Here is an 8,435-nt window from a genome sequence, read left to right as displayed (position 1 = left end):
AGGAAGAAAGAAAGCAATGGGAGGAGATAGAGAGGAAGGCATGCTCTTATCCACAGGAAGAGGAAACTACAGCAGAAGCATGGGATTTTAGGGAAGCCACTAGAGCAATGAAAGACATGGATATATAGATTGAGTTTCTCAGAGGATGAGAAACACTTTCAGCAGGGGGTGATGATGAGCCTCATCATTTGGTAACTATATGGACTTAATACACCTCCTAGCTTATTCAAATCAACTCCGCTCATAATTTCTTACATGTTTTGATTATATTTTGCTTAATGAGATGAGTAAAAGTGAGATATTATGCCTAGTGGACTAATGTGCATTGATTGTAGGTTTTTGAGAGTAAATCATGGAAATTTTGGCTAATTAGGGCTGAAAATCGAATGAGACAAGTAGGATAGATCGTAGGAGATAGATCCTCCTCATTTACTCCTCACCCATTCGAATATTCCTCCATCAAATCACACTAGCTCGGAGTTACAAGAAGCCAAGTCATAAAGATCAAAAGGCAGTCGAGCCAGTGACAGTTAAAGAGCCAGTTTATGTTGAGTTTAGGAGCTGAACCTCCCTAGATTTAAGGAATTCGTTGAAGATTTCAGTTGTATAAATAAGAAGGCCTAGAGCCTCATTAGGATTCGAATTTTTGATGTAAAAACACTAGACATTTTTCAGGTTCAAGACTTGTGGAAGATATTGTTATGTAATTTTATGATTTGATAATGAGAATGAGCATTTCCTTGATCCAACACTGAGTTGAATCAGAGGGCTGAAGCTCTTGGGTTAGGGCACAACCCTAGCAACAAAGGCTCCTCTTCTTGTATTTGTATGCTTAGTTGATTTCATAGATTAATGGTTGAATTGTCTTTAGCATTATTTCATTGCAAGTAATTGTGGATTTGATTAGTTTGCTTCCATTTGTGCATTACTTCAGCAGTAGCTTAGGAAGATAAAGTAATATCAAAAAAGTTGTCAGTAGGTGGATTTGGCCTCACTCCTCCCTTCAGGGACTATGGTTTGAGGAAAGAACTCCTATGTAGCCCCAAAAAGACAAAATTATGATTTCTCATGGAATTTAGGATTTTTCTGTTACTTAGGCCATCATTTTACTAGTTTTTAAGAATAGGATTTAATTGTCATTTATGTTATCTCCAGTCTTATAGTAGATTTCATCAAGGTTTTATATTATTCTGCAAGTTTTTCCATGGAAATAGGTAGCTAGCTCATGAAATTCGGTTTTGCTTAGTTAATTGAAAAGCTTCTTGTTTACATGATTTATGGATACATGTCAATGATTGATGTGGTGCAGGAGTTTAAAAAGTACAAAGAGATTTCATGATCAACAACCCCTTCCTAACTTCATCCATCCATTATTCTCACTTCCTTTCACTAAAACCCTCACCAATTTCATCATTCCATAAGAATACTTCTCCAAGCTTGTTGAGAATATCCAACCATCTCACAACTCTGTCGTTAGCTCTGAGGGAGTCCTAGGCACTCCCTTGCCTCATTTCACCCACCATTCACTTTCCCTAAGCCTTCCATCACCTTCCAAATCCCTCCTCTGGCTCTTGGCTGTATCCTGTAGGTTTTTAGGACATCCTGTAGGACGCATTAGGACATCCTGTAGGTTGACCTGTAGTGGCCTGTTTGAGGCCGAATTGTGGAAAAATCCCCTAGGGAGATATGAGAAGACCCCTACTTGCCTCCCAAGTCATCTGACCATCCACAATTGTCTCTAATCCACCTGCCACATCACCAAAAGAAGTTACCATTCACACTTTCACACAAAAAAGGCAAAAAGGGAAAAAGAGTTATTTTGTTCATTTACATGCATAGTAGTAGAATGCTTGATGTTTCAAATTTCATGCCTTGGATAGTAGGATTGAATACATGTTAACTTAGCATTCTTTTGAAGCAAAGCCTCTTAGCAGTTAATTAGAAGAATGGTGTGTTTAAGCATTTGATTCTAGCCTTTTCCTTACTACAGTAGACGAGATTTCTTTTAGTATAGATTTCCCTTCTTCTCATAGGTAATCAAGCTTATTTTGAATCAATAGAAGTATGGTTTGAAAAAACCTGAGTGGTTTATTGCCATCTTAGCAGTGACAAATCACATTTACTTGTGTATACAACATTGTCACCTCCAAGTTTGTACGAACCTAGGGTTGATAAAGTAAAGTTGGTAGCCCCAGGTGTTATAGACATTTTTGTGCCTTACAACATTGAGCATGAAATGTCCATAATTCAAGGGATCCAAAGTCCCTAAAGATGTTGTTACAACTCCTAAAGGAACAAGGTCAACCAATGACAGCTTCTCCCAGAAGTTCTCCACCAAAAACCACTCAGAAACAGTCAATTCAGGATCAATTCAGAGGCTCCACTAGCTGTCTGCGCTGAAATGCAGAGATTACACTGGCTAGGTGCACTGCAACGCAGGTAGAAGCACTACCAGGGTGCACTGAGTGGGAAATAACAAATGGCAAGTTCATTCAACGAGGTGGAAAGACCCTGGAAGCTTCCAGAATCTTCTCCAATGACACTTGCCTCAATGAATTCGACTAGTGATGAGTAAGAGGTTCTCAACCTCCAAGTGGAAGCAAGAACTGACAGAGAGAAGCCACAAGTCAAAACATAAGTTGACTCATCCTCTCTGCTTACATCTATATATGGATCTCTCACCCAGAGGTTCAGGAGGCTGGAATTTTGTACTTTGCAGAGAATTGCTGTTGGTTTGAGATTGAGATTAGCACATTGGGTGATTTATGCTTTGTTGGAGGAGAGGAAGGGATTCCTTTTCTAGGAGGTAGATGCTGGATCGGAACTCACTTGGTTGTATCTCCTCTTGGACTTTATTATCTTATCAATAAACTATTTGAGTTTCTCCTACATTGTTGTATACCAATGATGTTTTGTTATGCTTATATGTTTAGCTTAATCTGATCTTGATCTTTTTATGAATGTATATCTGTATATTTGTGTAGTTTCTCTCTCTTGTGATCTTGCAGGAATTCAGTGAAGCTGGGCCGGTGAAGGAGCAAGAAGCTGGGAGCTACTCAAGAGAGGAGTGATTTGGATCGACAAACTAGCGGAAGATACAGGTTAGTTAGATCCTTCTTCCTCACTTACATTTCATAAAGAAGAACACTCAAATAAGTTTACCTGTTTGTTGCTAAGGCACTATCACCTCTTAGAGTGGGATAGGGGCATTCCGTATTGGATACTTTTCCCAACAACAAATTGGCGACTCCACTGGGGATCGTATCTTGTTGGTTTATTTGTGTTTCTATTGTTGTTCTTCTCATAAACTCGGGAGTGCTGAATCGAAATGCATTTTCCATTTTCAAATGCAAAGTAGAGATCTGCTACTCTAGCCCACTCACTGGGCCTGCTTTTATGATCTGAACAAACTGATCCACAAGTGCTCTAACAACCCTTTGTGATAGATCTTAGTCCTCCTTTAAATCATCCTCCTAATTGTACCTAATTGATAGCTTTGATCCGGCCAAAAACTGTTGATTTAACTGCAAACCTATTGAGGGCCCTGAAATCAGGTCAACAACAAGGGGGATACCCACCCGGTCGGGAACCTGGTTGGCGGCTCCGTGCCCGTTTGGTGTAGTGGGTCCGACTGGGGATAACGGGACCAGCTTCCCGTTCTAAGGGGGTGTGTGTGTGTAGAGTTTGGTGATGTGTGTGTGTGTAGAATTTGATAATGGATATATGGAATTATTTCTAAGCTAATCTAGTTCTAAACTCTGAGACTGAATTTTATACTACTTTAATCTATCAAGAACAACACATCTAATCTACGCTAACCCGGGATAGAACTTTTTCCATTATGCGATCTAGAAAGATTTCACACAATAACTGGTAATGAAGATTATTCAGCTATTATGAGAATATAAATCAATTAAGATGAACCATCCTGCATAAGAAGTTAAACAAAACGGTTGTGAACAGCATATCGCATAATCTGTTATTCATGTATTAAGCATAAATCAATGACTCCACCGTACAAAAGTGCCAAATGGTAGTCCACTCATTCATACGTTAACATATAAACAACATCAGCTGTATATTACTCTAAGAATGCAAGCAGAAACTCGTCAAGAGATAAAAGTACCATTTATGACTGACTTTATACTCACAGACCTGAAGCAATAATGATCTATTTCTACTTACTTCTAATGCCTACTAAGAGTACAGAAGTGCAACATCAGTAGCAGGTATTAAAATGCAAACATAAATAAATCTTGATCCGTCCATTCATCAAAAACCCCCTCCGAGGGTGCAAAAGTGCATGTTCTGAGGACAAGTTTTTTGACAAATTTCGGACCCTTCTCCAATGCAACAACAAGGTTAAATACTACTAACCGGCTAATTTTAATTACACAAATTTAGGGAACGACTTCAAATGACCGCCCTTTTACTAAAACAAATTTATTTCTAAAAACTGAATCTAATTTCTAACCATTTCTGTATCTGCTCCTTAGTGCTGTAAGCGATGCGCTGTTCGCCGTGAAAGAGTCAGCTGCTTGTCCTTTCCTTTTGTTCAAGCTTGAAAATTAGAAATAACAAGAGCTGGCACCTCTTTCTGACAAACTAGAAGATATTTTTGAAAGTGTTCTTCTGGAGGAGTGTCTTCACGGCGTGTATACTTAGTACAACTCAGATTTCTTTCAAACTGATTGTGCTGTTGCTATTTCGGTTTCCGGCCGTGCGAATGACTCAATGAGCTGGGGATTTTGTTGCCTGAACGATTTTCTCAATTGCAACTTGTTTCCATTCTTTGTTCCAGGCTTTTCTGAGACGTCTTTCCCCTTAAGCGTTTTTCTTTTTGCTTTACCCAATTTGGGACTCAGGATCTTTCATAAACGCTTTGCTTTTGTGCGACTTTGACTCTGAGTCCTAGATAGCCTATTTCCATCAGCATTTGTTGAGTGATACTCTGGGATCCGCGGTCCTGCTGTATGCGGTATCCATCTGCGAAGTCATCTCCTCTCTGTTCTTCTAGTTCTGGCGCTTTTCCTTAGATGTTTCCTGCATATAGACTTATATCAGTTGCTGACTTATAGTTCACGTAAATGAAAAGAAACAAAAGAAAAGATTGACATGAAAGCAATTAAGTTCTAATGAATGCATAATCATGTCACCCATTATGACTTGACTCTTCGAAAAACACAACATAATCATCTTTGGATACACAGGCGTACAATCATTAATTTCCCGTAAGGTGCGCGCCTAATTTTAGGCTCACAGATCATGCCGAGGAATGCCTGCGACGAATGGCTTCTGCAATTTGCATCGCAGCATCGAAGATTGCGATGTAAATAAGTGGTATCGCAACAATTGATGGTTTCATTTGTCGCACACCATAGATCGCAGGTCGCAGCTTTTCATGGTCGCAGATCGCATATCGCAAGGTCGCAAGGTTTTTCGCTTTGTCACTTTGTGCTGTTTATGCGACATTGCGACGTGCGACGTCGCATATCGGCCGTCGGCGGCTCTTTAGGTTTTCCCCTTTTGAGCGCCTTTAATGCACGCGATGCGATGAGTTCTCGCGTCGCTCCTCCTCAGTGTGTTTATGCGCTTTGGGAAAGCGCTCCTTTTTCCTTTGCGACGCGATATAGCTCTTAGGGAGTTAATACAAAAGGTTTTTCAAACAAAAATATTTTTTGGATTTTTTGGTTAAGGGTCCCCCTTTGCTTGATGTTATTACTAATATCAAACAAAGAGGGGGGTTGTTGGTGACCACAACAATGGCGATTCACTGTGAAGAACCAGTTATCTCTGCATTTCTATTGACCGTTCACTTCCGAAACAGCAAAAATTTTTATATGTCTAAATTTTGTTATGGACAGATAGAGTAGATTGCCCCTCACCTTGTCGACGATATTTTGTCTCAACCCTTTTTATATCCCAATTTCTTGCTTCCTCAGGTTTTTTCTTGCATTCGCATCAGACATTACTTGGTCTTGATAAAAGATAAAATAAGGTCTTCTCTGCGTACTGGCTTAAAAGTATGCTCATTTGTCGTAGGTAGAGCCTCTGCTGCCCGCAAGCGTCCATAGCCTCGACAGGGTTACCATGTTATCCAGCAATGATCCTTTTTCCTGCTTGAGGTTACTCGCAACATTCCAGAGAAAAATCCTTTTTGACACACTTTTCCTTTTTTTTTTTTTTAATTCTCTAAAGAACAATGTCTTGGTTTGGTGGCCAAATTATGACACAGTCATTCACCTGATTTACACTTTTGCTGAACAAGTCGGCTCGTGATGAGACCTCTTGTCTTTTGATTGCAACAATCTTAAGTCGTTGCCCTGTTTTGATAGACAGTATTGGCAAAGTCAGCAAGTTATAATATCTGTGATCATGATAAGCCGGCTCGTGATGAGACCTCTTATTCTTTGAGATATAGTGTTTTGTTTGGATTGTTTCTCTGAATGCTGTAATTTCCTTTTAGCAGGGAGGAAGTCATTGTTTTTCCTTAAGAAAGCTCTGGACGACAATAATAGAGTTTTTGAAAACAACAGTTTTGCAGAGAATGCTTATTTTATTATTGATGATACCTTTCATGGTGCTGATACAAAACAATTCTTTTACCAGAGGTTGCTTTTGTCAAAGTTTTTTAGAGGTCGAAACGAGTATCGTAATCAAAGTGAAGTTAACTCTATTTGTCAATAATAAAATTCAGATTTTTCAAAAATTTTGCTATTTGTACAAGCGAAATCAAAATCTGATAGAGAATTGGCGTGCTCTTTCATGAATCCTTTTTAAATGATCATTTACAACGGGTTTTATTCATAAAAAGAGAAAAACAAAACAAAATAAAAACTAAAAACTAAACCTATCCTACAAAAATTAGAAGAATTCTCTTCTATGGAAAATATAATTTAAGAATCAGTCCGTTGACAGGTAAAGAATCTCTCCTACCTGCCAGATCCTGCAACACGAATGTAGACGGGCCTACGACTTCCACAATCTGAAAAGGGCCAAGCCACAGCTTTTGAAATTTCGTATGTTTCCCCTTTTCTTCATGAGCCTTATCCCATTTCAAAACTAAATCACCCATCTGAAAGTTTTTTCTGGTTATGATGCTTGAGTCAAAAGAAGATTTTATTAGCGCTTGGTGATGAGCATGGGTTTTCCTAGCTTGTTCTCTTTGTTCTTCTAGTTTGATTATTTCCATTTGTCTTAATTGTAAAGAGGAAGTAGGTACTTCATCGATATATTGCACTAAAGACAAAGAGGGAATGACTAGGTGAGTCGGAAGAACCACTTCTCTCCCATAAACTAAATTAAAGGGAGAAGTGCCGATTGAAGCTTTCTTTGTGATTCTATCAGCCCATAAAGCATTTACCAGCGCTTTGTGCCAATTCCTTTGGTTTTGGTCGACTGTTCTTTTGATAATTCTGATTAGGTTCTTATTTGTTGATTCAGCCAATCCATTACCTTGCGGATAGTAGTTGGCAGAATATTTCAGTTTGAACCCTCTTTTAAGCGCAAACTCAGTCATAGTATTTCCAGAAAAGTATGAAGCGTTATCAAACATTAATGCTGTTGGCAATCCAAACCTAGTGATGATAAATTGATCTATGAATTCAATAATATTTTCAGAATGAACTGTCTTGAGAGGAACTGCTTCTACCCATTTGGTAAAATAATCAGTTGCCGTAAGGATATACTTATGCTGCTTAGAAGAGTGAGGAACGATCTCACCTATTATGTCCAAGCCCCATTGACTGAATGGTTGGTCGATGATGACTGGTTGTAGCGGCATGGACGGTTTCCTTTGTTTTCCTGCAGCAGTCTGGCAGACTTGGCATTTCCTTACGTGATTGTATGAGTCTTTGAACAGCGTGGGCCAATAATATCCTGCACGCAAGATTTTATGTGCAGTCGCATCTCCGGCATAGTGTCCGCCCGCTGGTCCATCGTGGAGTTCCTGCAAAACCTTTTCGGCTTCAGTTTTCTCAAGACACCTAAGAAGCACAGAATCGTAATTCCTTTTAAACAAGACATCATTTATGAGCTGGTATTGTTTAGCTTTTAATCTCAGAGCTCTTTTCTTGGTATGATCCAGACGTGATGGAGCATACCCGTTCTTAAGAAAATAAATGGTGTCAGCATATGATGATTCTGCATCATTTAGGCTCATACGCTTGTACCTCTTCAGATGAGTTCTCCGGGATTTGCGATGCTCCGGCTAACATCTTGCAGAAGCCTTGACCTCTTACGATGTTTGCTGGTTTGATCTCGAGATCATATTATTGTAAAGCGGTAATCCAATTAGCTCTCTTTTCGCCCACGTCTTTCTGCACTAAAAGGTTTCTTACCGCCCGAAACGGTACTACGACTTTAGTGTGGGCTTTAAGCAAGAAAGGTCTGAAATATTTGATCGCTTTGAAAACAGCGTATGCTTGTTTCTCTAC

The sequence above is a fragment of the Pinus tabuliformis genome, chromosome 9 (assembly GCF_031772625.1).
Source record: "Pinus tabuliformis cultivar Carrire ecotype Pingquan chromosome 9, CPIR1, whole genome shotgun sequence".
Taxonomy (NCBI): domain Eukaryota; kingdom Viridiplantae; phylum Streptophyta; class Pinopsida; order Pinales; family Pinaceae; genus Pinus; species Pinus tabuliformis.
This window is presented reverse-complemented; position numbering follows the sequence as displayed.